The 20,944-nt window shown below is 48.1% G+C and overlaps 1 protein-coding gene across 2 annotated transcripts in view; it reads right to left on the reverse strand.

The window, feature by feature from the left end:
• CTCF (CCCTC-binding factor) overlaps positions 1–17,327 on the reverse strand; it is an 84,064-nt gene extending 66,737 nt beyond the window's left edge. The window contains exons 1-2 of one of the 2 annotated variants that reach the window (XM_003917049.4): positions 15,922–16,120; positions 7,277–7,393 (exon numbers count right to left, since the gene is read on the reverse strand). The gene's annotated coding sequence lies outside the window, so the exon portion shown is untranslated. Of the gene's footprint in view, positions 1–7,276; positions 7,394–15,921 lie in introns of both variants that reach the window. The other variant, XM_017953698.3, reaches the window with a different exon arrangement.
• Positions 17,328–20,944: the final 3,617 nt, after the last annotated feature.

The following is a 20,944-nucleotide window of genomic DNA, read 5'->3' on the forward strand; positions in this document are numbered from 1 at the left end:
GTCCCTCCCCAATATATACACATAGTTACTCTCGCATGAGATCATATCATACATATTGTTGATAATCTGCTTTCTTCTGTACTTTTTTTCAAATATCTTGCCATTTCAACATATTTTTTATACATAATGATTACACAACATTGTATTATAGGGATGTATCATAATTTAACCAATCCCCATTGTTAAATATTGTTATAGCCAGATTTTGGTAATTCTGCTTTAATCTAACTTAAGAAAAGAAAAAAACTTATTTGCATTAAAAAATTACACAAACTATACAAAACCAACAAAAAGTGACCCCCAAACCAAACTACCCTCACACTACTAGTTTTGACTAATTATTTCCATGTCTGTTTAGTCTTTTGCCCTGGTCATTATTCATCCAATTACTTACTTATTGAGCTTCTGCTATACGCCAGGTTTTAGTTCGGGATTTTCTTTTTTTTTTTTTTTTTTTTTTGAGACGGAGTCTCGCTCTGTCGCCCAGGCTGGAGTGCAGTGGTGCCATCTCTGCTCACTGCAAGCTCCGCCTCCCAGGTTTACGCCATTCTCCTGCCTCAGCCTCCCGAGTAGCTGGGACTACAGGCGCCTGCCACCTCGCCCGGCTGGTTTTTTGTATTTTTTAGTAGAGACGGGGTTTCACCGTGTTAGCCAGGATGGTCTCGATCTCCTGACCTCGTGATCCGCCCGTCTCGGCCTCCCAAAGTGCTGGGATTACAGGCTTGAGCCACCGCGCCCGGCCGGGATTTTCTTTACTTTTATTCCATAATAATTAATTTTTTGGTACTATGCTATTAAAAAACCTCTCTCATAAGCATTTTGCTGGTTAACAGTCCTCTTTTTTTTTTTTTTTTAAAGGCAGAGTCTCACTCTGTCACTCAGGCTGAGTGCATGAAGCCTCAACCTCCTGGCTCAGGTGATCTTCCCATCTCAGCCTCCCAAGTAGCTGAGACTACAGGTATGCACCACCACACCTGGCTACATTTTTCTTTTTTTTAACAGACAAGGTCTCACTAAGTTGCCCAGGCTGGCATTCATCTTTTTAAATGGGTTAGGGTTTTATATCCCTCACAACATGCGATGTGACCTTGTTCTCTTACCCACTTCTCCACTGCTCAACAGATTTTCTGATAAATCTAACTCATTTTCCTCTGGCACAATATTTCTGTTTAGTTTATTAACATCTGTATTATCTGGTGGTCACTGAAGTTCAGTTTAATGCAAAATATATACAATAACCAACTTGGCCTGGCGCAGTGGCTCACGCTTGTAATCCCAGCACTTTGGGAGGCCGAGGTGGGCGGATCACCTGAGGTCAGGAGTTTGAGACCAGCCCGGCCAATACAGCGAAACCCTGTATCTACTAAAAATACAAAAATTAGCTGGGCATAGTGGTGCGCGCCTGTAGTCCCAGCTACTCAGGAGGCTGAGGCAGGAGAATCAGTTGAATCCAGGAAGCGGAGGTTGCAGTGAGCCGAGATCGCGCCACTGCACTCCAGCCTGGCAACAGAGCGAGACTCCATCTCAAAAATAAAGAGGAAAGGGAAGCCCGAGGAAGTCACCTCTAATAGACTTGCCCGAGGCCATACAGCTATTAAGCTGCATGGCCAGGACTTGGTGTCCTAATACGATTAAAATCAAATTTATGCTTCTTTTGCATTTCCTGTTACACCCAGATCAGGGCCACTTCTTCAGAAAGTCTTTCCTAATATCTTTCCCAAGCTCCTGTAACTGACAATCTCTCCCTACACCCTGAACACTTTTTTTTTCCTGGGAGACTGAGTTCAGCTCTTTTACCCGGGCTGGAGTGCAATGGCACAATATTGGCTCACTGCAACCTCTGCCTCCCGGATTCAAGTGATTCTCCCACCTCAGCCTCCTGAGTAGCTGGGATTACAGGTGCCCGCCACCACACCCAGCTAATTTTTGTATTTTTAGTAGAGACAGGGTTTCACCATGTTGGCCAGGCTGGTCTCGAACTACCGACCTCAGGTGATCCACCCGCCTCGACCTCCCGAAGTGCTGGGATTACAGGTGTGAGCCATCGTGCCCTGCCCACCCTGAACACACTTTTATCAGAGCACCAATGATACTTATATACAGATCTCCTGCCCAGTCTACCTAAGACCCTCAGGAGAAGGTTCCTTTTCTTATTCATCTTTGAAACCCTAGCACCTAGTGTAGTACCTGGCACAGGATAGAAAGCCATGTGTTCAAGTATAAAATGAGCACATTACAGGGGTTTCATAAATATTGCAGATGCAGGACAGGCACATCTGGGTTGATCCAATTCACATCATTTCAGGGAAAGTCACATTTCAGTATATTCAGAATCAACTAGGTTCAAATACAAAACCCATCTCCAAAGAACGGGCACTATCAATATAGAAAATGTGTTTTTTCCTTTTTTCTTTTAAAGACAGAGTTTTGCTCTGCCACCCAGGCTGGAATGAAGTAGTGCAATCTCGGCTCACTGCAACCTTCACCTCCTGGATTCAAGCAATTCTTGTGCCTCAGCCACCTGAATAGCTGGGATCACAGGATGAGCTACCACACCAAGCTAATTTTTGTATTTTCAGTAGAGACAAGGTTTTGCCATGTTGTCCGGGCTGGTCTCGAACTCCTGGCCTTAAGTGATTTACCCGCCTCAGCCTCCCAAAGTGCTGGGATTATAGGCATGAGCCACCATGCCCAGCCTCAGAAAACTTAATTCTTACTTATTTGTTTATCGAGACAGGGTCTTAGTCTGTCACCCAGGCTGAAAAGAAGTGGTGGGACCATGGCTCACTGCAACCTTGACCTCCTGAGCTCAGCCGATCCTACTGCCTCAGCTTCCTGAATAGCTAGGATTACAGGCACGCACCAGGATGCGTGACTAAAGAAAATGTAATTCTTTTTTTTACCTCTACCCACAAGGACATATGGAGAAAATGTAATTCTTAAATGCTACTTACATTAAGAGCAGTATGTTAATAACAATACTGGGCCGGGCGTGGTGGCTCACGCCTGTAATACCAGCACTTCGGGAGGCCGAGGCGGGTAGATCACGAGGTCAGGAGATCGAGACCACAGTGAAACCCCATCTCTACTAAAAATACAAAAAATTAGCTGGGTGTGGTGGCGGGCGCCTACAATCCCAGCTACTCGGGAGGCTGAGGCAGGAGAATGGCGTGAACCTGGGGTGTGGAGCTTGCAGTGAGCCAAGATCACGCCACTGCACTCCAGCCTGGGCAACAGAGTGAGACTCCGTCTCAAAAAAAACAAAAAAACCCCACAATACTTAGTAATTATAAAACACACAGTTAAAAATAGATGTTTGTTGGCCGGGTGCGGTGGCTCACACCTGAAATCCCAGCACTTTGGGAGGCCGAGGCGGGCGGATCACGAAGTCAAGAGATTGAGACCACCCTGGCCAACATGGTGAAACCCTGTCTCTACTAAAAACACACACACAAAAAAAAAGTAGCCGGGCATGGTGGTGGGTGCCTGTAGTCCCAGCTACTCGGGAGGATCAGGCAGGAGAATGGTGTGAACCCAGGAGGCAGAGCTTGCAGTGAGCCGCCGAGATCATGCCACTGCACTCCATCTTGGGCAACAGAGCAAGACTCCGTCTCAAAAAAAAAAAAAAAAAAAGAATAGACGCTTTTGGCCAGGCGCAGCGGCTCATGCCTGTAATCCCAGCACTTTGGGAGGCCGAAGTGGACAGATCACAAGGTCAGGAGATTGAGACCATCCTGGCTAACAAGGTGAAACCCCATCTCTGCTAAAAACACAAAAATTAGCCAGGCATGGCAGTGGGCGCCTGTAGTCCCAGCTACTCGGGAGGCTGAGGCAGGAGAATGGTGTGAACCTGGGAGGCAGAGCTTGCAGTGAGCCAGGATTTTACCACGGCACTACAGCCTGGGCAACAGAGCAAGACTCCATCTCAAAAAAAGAAAAAGAATAGACGCTTTTGGCTGGGTGCAGTGGTGCATGCCTATAATCCCAGCACTCTGGGAGGCCGAATTGGGTGGATCACCTGAGGTCAGGAGTTTGAGACCAGCCTGGCCAACATGGCAAAACCTCATCTCTACTAAAAATACCAAAATTAGCTGGGCATGGGGGTGGACACCTGTAATCCCAGCTACTCGGTAGACTGAGGCAGGAGAATCGCTTGAACCTGGGACGGGGAAGTTGCAGTCAGCAGAGATCGCGCCACTGCACTCCAGCCTGGGCAATGCAGTGAGACTGTCTCAAAAATAAATAATCTTAACAAACTGGCAAATCTAAAGAAGTGTTTCCTTGAGGACTGTGAACTGCTCTAGCAAATTAATGGAACCCAAGAAAGAGGTCGTGGGAATCTCAACTTGAAGCCAGTTGGTTAGAAGCTCTGAAGGACTGGGCTTGTGACTGGTAGGACAGATGGGTGGGACTGAACCCTAAACGTGTGGGATCTGACACCATCTTGGGTAGATGGTGTTGGAACTGAACTGGAGGACACCTAGCTGGTATCCACCGTTTGGTGTGTGGGGAAAATCCCTCCACCCCATCTTTGGTCACGAAAGTCTTCTCTTTTTTTTGAGATGGAATCTCACCCTGTCACCAGGCCAGAGTACGGTGGCATGATCTCGGCTCACTGCAACTTCCACCTCCCGGGTTCAAGCGATTCTCCTGCCTCAGCCTCCCGAGTAGCTGGGACTATAGGCATGCGCCACCACGCCCAGCTAATTTTTGTATTTTCAGTAGAGATGGGATTTTACCATGTTGGTCAGGATGGTCTCGATCTCTTGACCTTGCGATCTGCCCACCTCAGCCTCCCAAAGTGCTGGGATTACAGGCTGAGCCACTGGACCCAGCCACGTAAGTCTTCTTTTGTGTTGATGGTGGTGGTTGTGTGAAAGCAAAGGAAAAACCTGGGCTTGAGAGTTTTTCCCTACACAAATACGACAAGGACAAAGTAAGAAGGATTGCAGAGCTGTTCTATAGCTCAAATGTATTGCTTCTCAAATGTATCCACTATAGAACCTATACAAAGAGAACTTCTCACCCTCAGGCACTCATGCCTCATTTTGTTGAAGACCTATGTTATCTTAATCATAGTTTTCATTCTGCTCCAAAAATGTCTGTTTTAATATTACAATATTTTTATATATATATATTTTTGAGACAGGGTCTTGCTCTGTCACCCAGGCTAGAATGCAGTGGTGTGATCTTGGCTCACTGCAACCTCTGCCTGCCTCCTGGTTCAGGTGATTCTCCTGCCTCAGCCTCCCGAGTAGTTGGGATTACAGGCACGCACTACCATATCCAGCTAATTTTTTTGTTGTTGTTTTTTTTTGTTTTTTTGAGACAGTCTCGCTCTGTTGCCTGGGCTGGAGTGCAATGATCTTGGCTCACTGCAACCTCCACCTCCCGGGTTCGAGCAATTCTCCTGCCTCAGACTCCCAAGAAACTGGGATTACAGGTGCCCGCCACTACACCTAGCTAATTTTTTGTATTTTTAGTAGAGACGGGGTTTCACCATGTTGGCCAGGTTGGTCTCGAACTCCTGACTTCGTGATCCACCCACCTCGGCCTCCCAAAGTTCTGGGATTACAGGCATGAGCCATCACGCCTGGCTTTTTTTTTTTTTGCGGGGGCGGGGAGGAGGCGGACAAAGTCACTCTGTCGCCCAGAGTGGAGTGCAGTGGCACAATCCTGGCTCACTGTAACCTCCGCCTCCCAGGTTTAAGCAATTCTCCTGTCTCAGACTCCCAAGTAGCTGAGATTACAGGCACCCACCACCACACCCGGCTAGTTTTTGTATTTTTAGTCGAGATGGGGTTTCACCATGTTGGCCAGGCTGGTCTGGAACTCCTGACCTTAAGTGATCCGCCTGCCTTGGCCTCCCAAAGTACTGGGCGTGAGCTACGTGCCCGGCCAATATTTAGTATTTAATCACTTACCAGTTAAATTACTTAACTCAGCACCTCCTCAATGAGCATAACTGAAGTTCTAAGAAGACGAGTCATGTCTATCTTGTGACTCCAAGTAATCTGAAATCATACCACCTGATTCCCTAAGAGTATTCATATCCCAATTTGAGAAACAGGGATCTAAGCAATTAAGCTAGTCATAACACTTGAAAATGATTAACATGTTCCTATAAACCCATTCCTTAAACTCTTAAAGCTTAGATTTCTCAATAGTTTTAAAATCAGCATTATTTCTTTTTTCAGCAACTTATTAGTATGCACTCTGTGTCAACACTCCTGAAAGAACCTGCAGGGCATAAGTTATTTCTGGAGCGACAGAATACTACCACAGACCTTGTACTTCCCATCTAGCAGGAAAACAAGTTGCCCATTTGGAAAATAAAGGTTTGAAGAATAACAAACTTTCATTCCTATTCCCTTCTCTTTATTTGCTCCAGGCAGAGCTTGTAAGAAAAATCTCAGTAGTCATTTAGATGATTCATTCATATAAGCTTATCTAATCTTGGCATTTGTAATTTCCACTTCTACATTCCTTTTTGCCATTACCCATGTACAATTAAATTATTTTCACATTTTTCTAAGGTCTAAAAAAGATGTGCTTTCTGATACCGTGAGAAGAGATAATTTTTACAACCAGAATCCCACTTTGTTGTTTATGAGATCCCAAAGCACAGCAGATTCCAATATTTATAAGAGGCCTGTTCCAAGTTCCATATAATATCCATTATATTTTATAGCAGAAATTATAGGCTAAATTAAAATAATAATTATTGTCACTCTCTGATGCAAAATGGGCAATAAGCTAGGCTAACTCAAATTATGACAATTTTTATCCAGGATACCAGGTTACCCAATAACAGGATTCCATCTGTTTCTCATCAAAATTACAAGTAGCCACAGATCATAGACTTTCTTTTCAGTTCATTTGCCAATAATCAAAATATACATTTCAAGGGTTTCTACAGAAAAGAAACCACAATTTCCTGAGATCTTTCTATGTACGTGTTCAGAATAGTACTTAACGCTTTACAAAACACATTCTCATTAAATCTGAGAATAGTCTCTGAGATTGGTGGTGTTATTCTCTCACAAGTGAGGACTACAGGAGCAGACAGGTTAAAGTAACTTGCCCTATTATTACCCAGCTAATATATCATCGTTAAGAGTTTCAAACCCAGGACTCTGATTATGAAGTCTGTATGCTCTCAATCACCTGATTCCTGCATCCTCTATACCCAAGAATTAGCCAACAAATCCTCTAACTCCAGGAGGGTTATATTACTACCATTTTTAAGATAGAAAAAAATGGAAATAGCACTTACCTCTCCGTGGCTGCAAAGTCAGTTTGAGGAGGGAAAACAGAATCCAGCTCTCAAGCCCCTGGTCAGCAATCCATCCACTAGTGCATCTTGTTCTTTGGCTTCAGGTCCGTAATCATTCTAAAAGAAAAGCATAAATCATTTTGTGAAACACTCAATTCATACAAATACACATAGATTATACAAAATAAAATGAGGGAAAACTGAAGACAGAAAAAATTGGGAAAGAAACAAAACACCTGTTAATGTCATGTCACTAACTGAGCCATTCCATAAATGTCCACCATCAAGCCAATAACGAAACATTCACTTATTTTTCCACACGTTTGCTAAATATATAAATGACTAAAGATTTGTAAGTAGCAAAATGGTACTCTAGGCTCACACCAGTAATCCTAACACTTTGGGAAGCCAGGGTGGGAGACTCGCCCAAGAGTTTGAGGCTGTAGTGAGCTGAGACTGTGCCACTGCATTCCAGCCTGCTTGACAAAGTGAGAGATCTTGTCCCCTCTAAAACAACAACAACAACAACAACAACACTCCACTGCAATATTGCAACCAAATAACGGCACACACACTCAAAACTCCAAAAAATTAATTCTTGGCCGGGTGCGGTGGCTCACACCTGTAATCCCAGCACTTTGGGAGGCTGAGGCAGGTGGATCACGAGGTCAGGAGATCAAGACCATCCTGGCTAACATGGTGAAACCCCGTCTCTACTAAAAATACAAAAAATAAAAATTAGGCGGGCGCGGTGAACACACCTGTAATCCCAGCACTTTGGGAGGCTGAGGCAGGGGGATCCACAGAGATCAGGAGATTGAGACCATCCTGGCTAACAAAAGGTGAAACCCTGTATCTACTAAAAATACAAAAGTGCTTCTGGGCTTGGCCCGAGCGTCGCCTGTAGTCCCAGCTGCTGTGAGCTGAGGCAGGAGAATGGTGTGAACCAGGAGGCAGAGCTTGCAGTGAGCCGAGGTCGCACCACAGCTGCACTGCACTCCAGCCTGGGCAACAGAGGCGAGATTCCATCTCAAAACAAAAAAAAAAAAAAAAAAAAAAGGCGGTGATGGCTCAAGCCTGTAATCCCAGCACTTTGGGAGGGCAGTGGATCCGCGAGGTCGGGAGATCAGACCATGCGCGCTGGCTGCTGCGGTGAAACCCGTCTCTACTAAAAATACAAAAAAAAAGTGCTTGAGGCCGGTGTGGCGCCTGTAGTCCCAGCTACTCAGGAGGCTGGCCGGGGAGAATGGCGTGAACAGGGGCCGAGGAGCTTGCGTGAAGCTGAGATCCGGCCACTGCACTCCAGTCTGGGCGACAGAGCGAGACTCCGTCTCAAAAAAAAAAAAAAAAAAAATTAGCCGGGCATGGTGGCAGGCACCTGTAGTCCCAGCTACTCGGGAGGCTGAGGCAAGAAAATGGCATGAACCCGGGAGGCGGAGCTTGCAGTGAGCCGAGATCGTGCCACTGCATTCCAGCCTGGGCAACAGAGTGTGACTCCGTCTCAAAAAAAAATAAATACATAACAATAATAATAATTCTTATGGCCGCAGTAATGGCCCTCTAACAGTCTATTTCCGTATCTTCAGCAAGCAGCAGTCTTACTGATTAAGTTTGTTCATGCCACAACTAAAGGCTATGCTTTCCAGTTTAGTAAGATAACTGAGGAGGCCGAGTAAAGTGGGTGGATCACCTGAGGTTAGGAGTTTGAGAACAGCCTGAACTACATGGTGAAACCCCATCTCTACTAAAAGTACAAAAATTAGCCAGGCGTGGTGGCGCACACCTGCAATCCCAGCTACTCAGAAGGCTGAGGGAGGAGAATTGCTTGAACCCAGGAGCTGGAGGTTGGAGTGAGCCGAGATCACGCCACTGTACTCCAGCCTGGGCAACAGAGCAAGATTCCGTCTTTAAAAAACTGGCAGAAGGAGCTTTTATTGAGCTTTGAAAATCCTAGAAGCGAGGCGGGAGGATAGCTTGAGCCCAGGAGTTCGAGACCTGCCTGGGTAATATAGCAAGACCCCGTTCTCCACAAAAAGGAAAAAAAAAAAGACCAAAAAAAAAAAAAAAAAAAAAAGAAAATCCTAGAAGCAGAGCAATGAAACAGTTTTTTTAGTCAAATAATGGAATACTTTGTTAGATGGCATCTTTTCACCCTAAATTACAAAATGAACTGTCAAGCTTCGAGCAAAGGTAGAGTAGAACCTATGTCTAGAGAGAGAGAGAAAAAAAAAAAAAAGCAAATCCCAGGCCAGGCATAATGAATGGCTCACATCTGTAATCCCAGCACTTTGGGAGGCCAAGGTGGGCAGATCACGAGGTAAAGAAATTGAGACCATCCTGGCCAACATAGTGAAACCCTGTCTCTACTAAAAATACAAAAATTAGCTGGGCATGGTGGCGCGAGCCTGTACCCCTAGCTACTCATACTCAGGAGGCTGAGGCAGGAGAATCGTTTGAACCCAGGAGGCAGAGTTGCAGTGAGCCAAGATCGTGCCACTGCATTCCAGCCTGGCGACAGAGTGAGACTTTGTCTCAAAGAAACAAAAAAAGAAAATCCCAAGTGAAATAAACAGCTAAATTTGAATTAAGTGTTTCCAAATAGGCTGGGGAAAGTGGCTCACACCTGTAATCCCAGCACTTTGGGAAGCCATGGTAGAGGACTGCTCAAGCCTAGGAGTTTGAAGCCAGTTGGGGCACCGTGGCTCATGCCTGTAATCCCAGCACTTTGGGAGGCCGAGCCAGGTGGATCATGAGGTTAGGAGTTCAAGACCACCCTGGCCAACGTGGTGAAAAAACCCGGTCTCTACTAAAGATACAAAAACTAGCTGGGCATGGTGGCACACGCCTGTAATCCCAGCTTCTCAGGAGGCTGAGGCAGGAGAACTGGTTGAACCTGGAAGACGGAGGTTGCGGTGGGCCATCATCGCGCCACTGCACTTCAGCCTGGGTGACAGAGCAAGACTTCGTCTCAGGGAAGAAGAAGAAAAAAAAAGGCCAGGCACGGTGGCTCACGTCTGCAGTCCGAGCACTTTGGGAGGTTGAGGTGGGTGGATAACCTGAGGTCAGGAGTTCCAGACCAGCCTGGCCAACATGGTGAAACCCTGTCTCTACTAAAAATACAAAAATTAGCTGGACACGGTGGCAAGCACCTGTAATCCCAGCTACTTGCGAGGCTGAAGCAGGAGAATCACTTGAACCTGGGACGCCGAGTTTGCACTGAGCCCAGAACATGCCACTGCACTCCAGCCTGTGCGACCGAGCAAACTCCATCTTAAAAAATATATATATATGCACACATATACACATATATATACACACACGTGTGTGTGTGTGTGTATATACACATATATATAAGCCAGGCATGGTGATGTGTGCCTGTGGTCCCGACTACTTGGAAGGCTGAGGTTGGAGGATCACTTGGGGGAGGTGGGGGACAAGTCTGCAGTGAGCCATGATCACACCACTGCACTGCAGTGCGGGCAACAGGGTGACAACCTGTCTCAAAAGAAAAAAAAAAAAGCCCAGTATGGTGGCTCACAGCTGTAATGTCAACACTTTGGGAAGCTGAGGTGGGAGACTTGCTTGAGCCCAGGAGTTCAAGACCAGCCTGAGCAACATAGTAGGATCCTGTCTCTACAAAAAAATTTTTAAAAATCAGCTGGGCATGGTGGCACATGCCAATAGTATCAGCTACTTGGGAGGCTGCAGCAGGAAGACTGCTTGAGCCCAGGAGTTCAAGGCTGCAGTGAGCTATGATCATGCCACTGCACTCTAACCTGGGCAACAGAGTAAGACCCTGCCTCAATTAAAATGTATTTTTAAAAAAGTTTCCAAACAATTTGGCATATGAGGTACATCTTCTAAGAGGAAATCCATCTCACAATTAGCTAAACTCCACAAAACTAACTCTTAGATGAAGCTAGTCTCCTCTGTTGAGAGACAATTTTTAGTAACAGAAACAGGTGATTAGCGTAGTTAGTCCAAGCAACACTTCTGTATTGAAGTCCGTTATTATTACTAGCATACCTCAAAGGTAATGAAATTTTCTGCCCCCAAAAATTCCAAGAGTGACCAAAAACAAGGATCACGTGTGAAAGAATATCATCCTAACCCTGATCTTTGGACTGTATTTTGGCAATCTATATGCAGTGCCACACCTTTGCATTCAAATATTAAATCACTGAGAAAATGCACAAAGATACTAGCAGGGAAGATACAAAGACAGACTACACAAAGTTTACAGGTGTTTAAAAAAAAATGGGCTGGGCACAGTGGCTCACACCTAATCCCAGAACTTTGGGAGGCCGAGGCAGACAGATTGCTTGAGCCCACGAGTTTGAGACCAGCCTAGGTAGGCAACATGACAAAAACCTGTCTCTAGAAAAAATTAGTCCCAGCTACCCAGGAAGCTGAGGTGGCAGGATCATTTGAGCCAGGGAGGTGGAGGCTGCAGCGAGCTGTGATCACACCACTGCACTCCAGTCTAGGTAAAAGAGCAAGACCCTGTCTTAAAACAAACAAAACAAAACAAAAAAACCCCACAGGCTGGGCGTGGTGGCTCACACCTGTAATCTCAGAACTTTGGGAGGCCAAGGCAGGCAGATCACAAGGTCAGGAGATCGAAACCATCCTGGTTAACACAGTGAAACCCAGCCTCTACTAAAAATACAAAACATTAGCCGGGCATGGTAGTGGGCGCCTATAGTCCTCCCAGCTACTCAGGAGGTTGAGGCAAGACAATGGCGTGAACCCAGGAGGCAGAGCTTGCAGTGAGCCAAGATCATGCCACTGCACTCCAGCCTGGGAGACAGAGCGAGACTCCATCTCAAAAAAAAAAAAAAAAAAACCACAACAACAACAAAATAAATGCGGTAAGACAAATCTTTTTTTTTTTTTTTTTTTTGAGACACAGTCTCACTCTGTCAACCAGGCTGGAGTGCAATGGCGCGATATCAACTCACTGCAACCTCTGCCTCCAGGGTTCAAGCGATTCTCCTGCCTCAGCCTCCTGAGTAGCTGGGATTACAGACACATGCCACCACGCCCAGCTATTTTTTGTGTTTTTAGTACAGATGGGGTCTCACCATGTTGGCCAGGCTGGTCTCAAACTCCTGACCTCAGGTGATCCGCCCGCCTCAGCCTCCCAAAGTGCTGGGATTACAGGTGTAAGCCACCATGTCCCACCTACAAATCTACACATCAGTTGAGAACCATGGCCTTCAAAGTTATACATTATTTGCCATTACTGTTCTTTTTTAAATCATAATGCATCTGAGTTGTTTGAAGAGGGGTCTAATTGTTGGCAAAACAGTCATCTGGAGCCAAGACAGGTAAATTAGGCAGACAGATGGTCTAGTTTTAAAAAATTAGGTGGATTCTATAACATAGATGATGTGGAGTGGTTGTGACAGCAGCAGCATCCCTGAAGCAAAAAAAAGAGTCTCTAGAGGTGACTCTTGGCCAGCAAGCACCAGCCTACAAGGCTCTGCCCAAGATTCCACCCCAGGGCCTTAAATCAGCCACAAGTGGCTTCCACCAAGGAACTCCCCAAGCCACTCACAAGTCCCAGGTGAGTGCCCTCATTTGCATGTGTACTTTAAAATAAAACCCTAAAGCTCTTAGAATTTGAATGCATCTTAAGGATAACTTCACCTCCTAAATTCTTACATAGGTTGAATAGATCCCGCTAAAGTTAACCTTTACAACTACTCTTTTTTTTTTGAGATGGAGTCTCGCTCTGTTGCCCAGGCTGGAGTGCTGTGGTGCGATCTGGGCTCACTGCAACCTCCACCTTCTAGGTTCAAGCGATTCTCCTGCCTCAGCCTCCCTAGTAGCTTGGACTACAGTGCATGCCACCATGCCTGGCTAATTTTTTGTATTTTTAGTAGAGACAGGGTTTCACCGTGTTAGTCAGGATGGTCTCAATCTCCTGACCTCATGATTCACCTGCCTCGGCCTCCCAAAGTGTTGGGATTACAGGCGTGAGCCACCGCACCCAGCCAGAACTACTCTTAAATCGACAGTATTTTCTTATGTAAGCAAACATTCCTGTTTTAATCATCCTCCTATCACTGATTTAAATAATAGGTCCTGGCCTGGCGAGATGGCTCATGCCTGGAATCCCAGCACTTTGGGAGGCGGATGGATCATCTGAGGTCAGAAGTTCGAGACCAGCCTGGCCAACATCGTGAAACCCCGTCTCTACTGAAAATACAAAAATTAGCCGGGTGTGGTGGCGCAGGCCTGTAATTCCTGCTACTTGGGAGGCGGAGACAGGAGAATTGCTTAAATCTGGGAGGCGGACGTTACAGTGAGAAAAGATTGCACCACTGCCGCTCCAGCCTAGGCGGCAGAATGAGACTCCGTCTCAAAAAAAAAAAAAAAAAAAAAGTCTTCTGGGTTACCCTGACATATCATTTCATCCTCAATTTATTCTCTCTGTAGATTTAGTTTTCTAATAAAAACAAAACAAAGTATGATTCCTGGCATATGGGAATTTCAAAGGATAGCAACTATGTGGAAAAGGTCTATCCCACTAAAAAAGCATAAATGATGTATAAACTCAAGAAGCCGATGACTGCATATGAAACAACCAAACCAAGAAGTAAAATATGGTCTATGGAGCACAGTACTAACCCGGGAAAACAAGCTTTACTCCTGGCTCAATTACACACCTGCTGTATTTTAATTTTTAACTCAATATTGAGCTTAAATAAAACATGCCACTTAACCACAATTTCAAAAGGAAAACAAAGTCACAAAAGAATGCAATAAATTACACAATTGGATTAATATATTAGATAATTAAAAGTGATTCTATTCCCAAGTCTATCAATCAACGCTACTGCATTTACTCATTCCAATTTTATTCAGGAAGAGGGGCAGCAGGAACATATTGCAGGGTTCCAAAAGGAGACGTAGAAAGCGTGCCTACGAAGAGGACTGCAGTGAGGAGCTACAGATTGAGATTACATACAGTGGACTGGACAACTTTGGTTAGGATCAGGCTGTTTAATTTCTTCATAAACTTAACATAGCTTCCTTCCTAAAAAGATGTTAATCCAGACTTTTTTTTCTCCAAAACAACCCAAACTGATATAGCCACTGCTGCACTGAACTATATTAAGGCACTAGAATATTTAAGGAAAAGCAAAAGACTCCCGCAATTCAACGGGAAGCTTTTTAGTGAAGAAAACTTAAGGACCGAATAAATTTAAATATATGCCCTGTTTAACCTCCTTTCCCACCTATGCGGACTTGGAGTTTTAACTTTCCTAGTTGATTGAAACTCAAAGTATGAAGACTACGTATGCGAGAATGTTTACTTAACGCTGAACTCGGGGCTACAGGAAGTCTCCTACTAAACAGTAGTTACATTAGGCGTAGATATTTATAAACCATCTGCAGCAAGTGACCCAGGATTCAATTACAACATCAACCCTCATATTTCATCGTATGGGCAAATTACCAGTCAAGAATAAATTCATTCTGCCCTACTGGCGCTCTAGATCGAGTTGCACAATCCCAGGGCAGAACCGCCTTCGCCTAGCCCTAGAGCATCAGGTACTAAGTTAGTGTGAGGACATTTTAAAGCGGGAGGGAAACTCTAAGGACTCAGCCCATACTCCCAAATTCAGAAATTTGTCACGTCACTTGAGATCAGAGTGAAATTTAAGTTTCAGTCCCTTTGAGATCTCTGAGCGCACAGCCAGGTTGCCATCACTCCAAGGGGCTGGGGAGTCCGAACCCGGATGGATAAAAACTACTTGGTGCGGAACTCGCATCTTTTCCGCCCCCTGAAGGGGGCCCGCACCGGTCGGGTCCGGCCAGGAGCCCGGGCGCGAGTTTAGGGGCGCAGCGGGGGCGGCGAGCGCGCGTCCCCCCGCCCGCTCAGGCGGCGTAGAGGTGCGAGCAGCTCAGCCAGCCTTGCAGAGGGAGCTCTCGGCAGCTCTGGGGTCCCTCTGCTCGCAGCCGCTGCAGCGCCGCCTGCGCCACTCGGCGGAGACGGAGACCAGCGGCGGCGACGCGCGGACTGGGAGCGACCGCCGAGCAGCCAAGCAGCTGGGGAGGCACGCAGGGCGGCAGGGTAGGTTCCGGGGACGGGGCGGGCTGGAGGAGGGGCAGCCCGAGACGCGACGGCCAGGGCCCGACACCCATACGGCACCGGGACCTGGTTGAGCGCGCGGTGGCAGTGGGTCCGAACCCTTGAGCTAGGCGGGCGCCGAAGCCGGGACGCGGAGATAGCGTCTCAGCTGGTGCCACCCGCCACAGGAGGGGCGGAGGACACAGGACAGAGGGCGGGCCGCGGCCGGGCGATCGGCCGGCCAAGAACCGGCCTCGAGGGCAGAGACAAAGGAAGGAAAATGGAGTCGCCGGGCGCGCGGGCCTCTGCCTCTGCCGCCGCCCAAGGCCTAGCGCGCTGCCAGGAGGGAGGCCTAGCGGACGGGCGTGGGGGTGGGGGGGCGGCCAGGCCACGGCGGCGACGGGCAATGGCGGCGGCCGCGCCGCAGCAGGGACGGTAGAGGGAGACAAACACCCCCCGGCGGCGGCGCTGGCGCCGGGCTGCAGCCAGCGCCGACCGGAGCGGCCCCATCGTGACACCTAGAGGCGGCCCGCGAAACCTCCTCCACCCCGGGCCCCCTTACCTCCGCGCCACACCCCCCGCGGCGCCCGCTCCGCCGCCGCTCCACGGCTCCGGCCACCCGGCGTCTCCGGCGAGCTCCGCGCGTCCGCACCGGCTACCGCCGCCGCCGCTGCCGCCAAAGAAGCAGCTCCGCGCACGGTTTAATCGCTCCACAGGCTCGGACACAAAATGGCGGCGGCGCGGTGCAGTGCGCCTGCGTCGGCGCTGCCGGGGCCGCGGGTGCTGATAAGGGAAGGGACGGGTGGGGGGGGCCGGCCGGGCGGCGAGTAGAGGGCGGGGGAGGAAAGGTGAGGGGAGGGGTTGGCGCAGGGCAGCATGGGAGGCGGCCCCGGGCGCCAACTTTCAAAAGCGGGCGCGATGGCGTCACGGGACGCGCCGCGAGTCGCGTCGTCACGCTGCACGCGCCCTTCCGCGCCCTCGCCGGGTCGCGCGTGGGCTCTGCCGGCGCCGCGGCGTCCCGGCTCCCGCTGGGTGGGGCTTCCTGGGCTGAGGCCGCCGCCCCTGGGCGGTGCCGGATCCAGTCCGCTTGACCTGATTCCCCAGCTGTTGTCTCCGGCCCCTTGAACCCGTACAGGGTTGGGGAAATGGGGGGTGGCTGGAGGAAGCGCGCGCGGGGCCGGCCAGTGGAGCAGAGGAGGCTCCTGGGCCCGGCCCCGCCCAGTCTCCGCCCCAGCCAGGCCCGACCCGCCTTCCGAACGTCTCACAGCTGCCCGCCACCGAGTAAGGCTGGGTCGGTTCCCGCGCGCTCCTAGCTCCGTCCTCGCGAGCGACGGCTGGAAAGGCTGTCCTTGCTCAGCGGCTTTTGATGATCTCTCCGCCCTAGAAGAGGGCCACCTAAAAGCGGGTGCGAGAGAAGAGTAGGAGGGCTTCCTCTGTGTGTCCCCAAGCCACCTCAGCCCGGAGAGGCAGCGGAAGACCAGACTTGATGCTTTAACACGATCATAGCAGTCGCCTTATTTACCGAAAGGTCTTTCTGTATTTAGCATTGAAACGTACCTTTCTTGTCTGTACGGGAGAGCTGTTCTCTGTGAGCGGAGGCATTCAGTCCCACCCCTCCCCAGGAGGCGCCTACGGACCCTTCCCAACCTGCAGTCAAGTTGACCAAGAACTGACTGCAAGGTGCTGGTGGCTCTGGGAGGAGAGCCTTTTGGTACTTACAGGGAATATGATTCTTCCATTAGATATCAAATGGACCCAGCATCTAGGGAGCAGCTTCTGCCCCATCCAGCTGACCGTTCCGTTGTGAGAATGCTGGCCCAATAACAGATACTCTGGTTTTTTTTTTTTTCCCTAAAGGAATAAAAAAATCTGTATTTGTAAGATGTCAAATCTCCAGAGTTTTTAGATGTTAGCAACTGAATCAGATGCTTTTAAACTTCATGAGCTGATTAAACCACACAGATGAGCTGTCAGTTTACGACCCCTGGCTTGGCTTGAAGAAAAGAGTGAAGAGAAATTCCATAGCCAAATCCTGGGGCACTCCAATATTGGGAGGGTAATGGATAAGGAGTCTTAAAGGGAGCATCTAGGAAGTCATGAAATCTAGCGCTGAGTTGTGGAATCCCTGGGCAGAGAAGGTTTCAGGTAGGAGGCATCCGCTGAGCAGTGTGATAAACTTGGGCCAGAGATACGGCTGTTGGATTGGGTCACCTTGCAAGTCACTGGAGAATGTCATTGATGGCCTTGGCTTGATTGATGTGGGTATATCAGGGAGGTGGACCTGACCGGATTGGGTTGAAGAGTGACCAGGAAAGTGAGGAAATGGAGACAGCACATGTATGCAATTTGAGAGAGGTTTTGCTGTGAAGGGACCAGATAAGTTTGGGGATAGATAATAGAAAGAAGAGATGTTTTAAAAGATGCTACGGGCCAGGCGCGGTGGCTCGCCTGTTATCCTGGCACTTTGGGAGGCCAAGGCAGGTGAATCACTTGAGGTCGGGAGTTCGAGACCAGCCTGGCCAATATGGTGAAACCTCGTCTCTACTAAAAATACAAAAATTAGCTGGGCATGGTGGCACGTGCCTGTAATCCCAGCTACTTGGGAGGCTGAGGCTGGAGAATTGCTTGAACCCGGGAGGCAGAGGTTGCAGAGAGCCAAGATTGCGCCACAGCACTCCAGCCTGGGCAACAAAGCGAGACTCTATCTCAAAAAATAATAAAGATGGTAGGATTCCCAGAGCATGTTTATGTGCCGTTGGGAGGGATACAGTGGGGAAGAAAGATGGGTGATCCAGGAGAGAGAAGGCTTGCTTGACCCATATAGGAGTGAAATCCATGAGAAGATGTAAGGAAACAGGGAGGGTTGACCTTGGAGAGGAACAGGGATGTTTCCATTCATGATAAGGGCAACAAAAGTGAAGACAGATGCAAATGCAGGGGAGAGGGAAGGCAAGTCCTTAACAGGATTGCCTTGGTGGCACTGGGTGCTCATCTGAGGTTTGTGATCATAACGTTAGTTGTGAATTGCTGTGGAGCCACGCTAATCTCAGCATTTTGAGGGCCGACATGGCGTGATAAATAGAGACGAGACGCGAAAACCTCGCCTCATTTGTAATAATTAGTCGGCGTTATGGCGAAATCTTAAGCGCATGGAGGCTGAGGCAGAATGAAAGTGAACTCGGAGGTGGTTTCTGGCGAGTCGATTGTGCCATTCGGGCACTTCCAGCCTGGCGACGACAAGATTTCAGTTCAAAGCGCGTAAACCACAACCGTGCGCCCTGCTTTTCTCCACATTCAGCTGTTTGCACAGACATGAAGAAAAGCCGAGCAGTATAGCTTCTCAACACCAGGACCTGCTTCTTCCTTTTGAGACGGAGTCTCACTTGTCGCCCCAGGCTGGAGTGCAGTGGCCGGATCTCGCTCACTGCAGCTCCGGCCCGGTTCCCGCATTCTCCTCCTGCCTCAGCCTCCGAGCAGACTACAGGCGCCTGCTGCCAACCGCTACTCGCTAATTTTATTTTAGTGAGACGGGTTTCACTGTGGGTCTCGATCTCCTGGATCTTTAGGATCCGGGCCTACCACCTCCCAAATGCTGGGATTGGCAGGCGCGGAGCCACCACTGCCTTTTTTTTTGAGACGGAGTTTCGCTCTTATTGCCCAGGCTGGAGTGCAGTGGTATGATCTCGGCTCACCACAACCTCCACCTACTGGGTTCAAGCGATTCTCCTGCCTCATCCTCCTGAGTAGCTGGGATTACAGGCATGCGCCACCACCCCGACTAATTTTGTATTTTTAGTAGAGATGGGGTTTCTCCATGTTGGTCAGGCTGGGCTTGAACTCCCGACCTCAGGTAATCCGCCCGCCTCGGCCTCCCAAAGTGCTGGGGATTACAGGCACGAGCCACTGCACCCGGCAAGTTTTCTCATTTCTAATCCCAGTTACCTACCTTATACCATTAGATACTATTTTAGGAATGTGTAAGTATTTGGAAAATTTACACCTGACCCTTCTTTTTGTAGAAACCAAGTTATCCCATTTGCCTCTTATGTACACATTAGGACTCAGACATAAAGAAAAGACAAACTTAGAGGAAAATTACCAAACAGATGCCTCTGGAATACTTGCATTTTGCACTCTCCTCAGCCCAAATAGCTCCTGGTATACTTAGGAACTTATGTATTAAAAACAAAAAAGCTGACTTTCACATAGGGAGACCCTGTTTATACAAAAAAATTTAAAAATTAGCTGAGTGTGGTGGCATATGACTGTGGTCCCAGCTACTTGGGAGGCTGAGGTGGGAGTATCGCTTGAGCCCAGGAGGTCAAGGCTACAGGGAGCCATGTGTGTGCCACTGTACTCCAGCCTGGGTGATGAAGCAAGACCCTGTCTCAAAAAAATAAAAAATAGGCCAGGCACAGTGGCTCATGCCTGTAATCCCAGCACTTTGGGAGGCAAAGGTAGGTGGATCACTTGAGCCCAGGAGTTTGAGACCAGCCTGGGTAACATGGCAAAATCCCATCTTTACAAAAAATTAACTGAACGTGGTGGTGTGCACCTGTAGTCCCAGCTACTTGGGAGGCTGAGGCAGGAGGATCACTTGAGCCTAGGAGGTTGAAGCTGCAGTGAGCCCTGATTGCACCACTGTATTCTAGCCTGAGTGACAGAGCAAGACATGGTCTCAAAGATTAAAAAAAAATTAAAAGCTGACTTGCATTTAAACTTTAGATTTTCTTTCTAGTAACATTAATAAGCTAATTAGTTCACTTTCTCTTAAGATTTTACCTCAAATCATCTTCCTTTTTTTTCCCCCCCTTTTCTTTTGTGGAGATGAGGTCTCACTGTGTTGCCCAGGCTGGTCTCAGGCTTAAGCAATTCTGTCTTGGCCTTCCAAAGTGCTGGGATTATAGGTGTAAGCCACCACACCTGTCCCCATCTTCTTTAAGAGTAGACTACAAGAATACCTTCTAAAGCTTTCATATAGGCAAATATGAAGTAGTGGGTTGATTATTTTATTTTATTTTGTTTTATTTTATTTTATTTTATTTTTAGATGTAGTCTTACTCTGTCACCTGGGCTGGAATGCAGTGGCTTGATCTCAGCTCGCTGCAACTTCTACTTCCTGGGTTCAAGCAATTCTGCCTCAGCCTCCTGAGTAGCTGGGACTACAGGTGTGCACTACCACTCCTGGCTAATTTTTTATATTTTTAGTGGAGGCTGGGTTTCACCATATTGGCCAGGCTGGTCTCGAACTCCTGATCTCAGGAGATCTGCCCACCTCAGCCTCTCAAAGTCTTGGGATTACAGAGGTAAGCCACCACACCCAGCCTGAGGCAGTGGATTTAGAGGGAAAAAAAACCTCCGCTATATTTATGATTATATTTACAACTATATATTAATTATATTTACAACTCTATGATCTCTGAGGCATCAAAAGTCAGGAATGGGGTCCAAGTGGCCTTGGAGCCTGCTTTCTGAAGACAAGGACCCTATGTACTGCTCTCACATAGGGCTGAGAAAATGCGAAGGATCACTAAGGAAGGAAGAAAATAAAATATTTTCTGGCTGGGCACAGTGACTCACACCTA

This window comes from Papio anubis, chromosome 18, assembly GCF_008728515.1.
Source record: "Papio anubis isolate 15944 chromosome 18, Panubis1.0, whole genome shotgun sequence".
Classification (NCBI taxonomy): domain Eukaryota; kingdom Metazoa; phylum Chordata; class Mammalia; order Primates; family Cercopithecidae; genus Papio; species Papio anubis.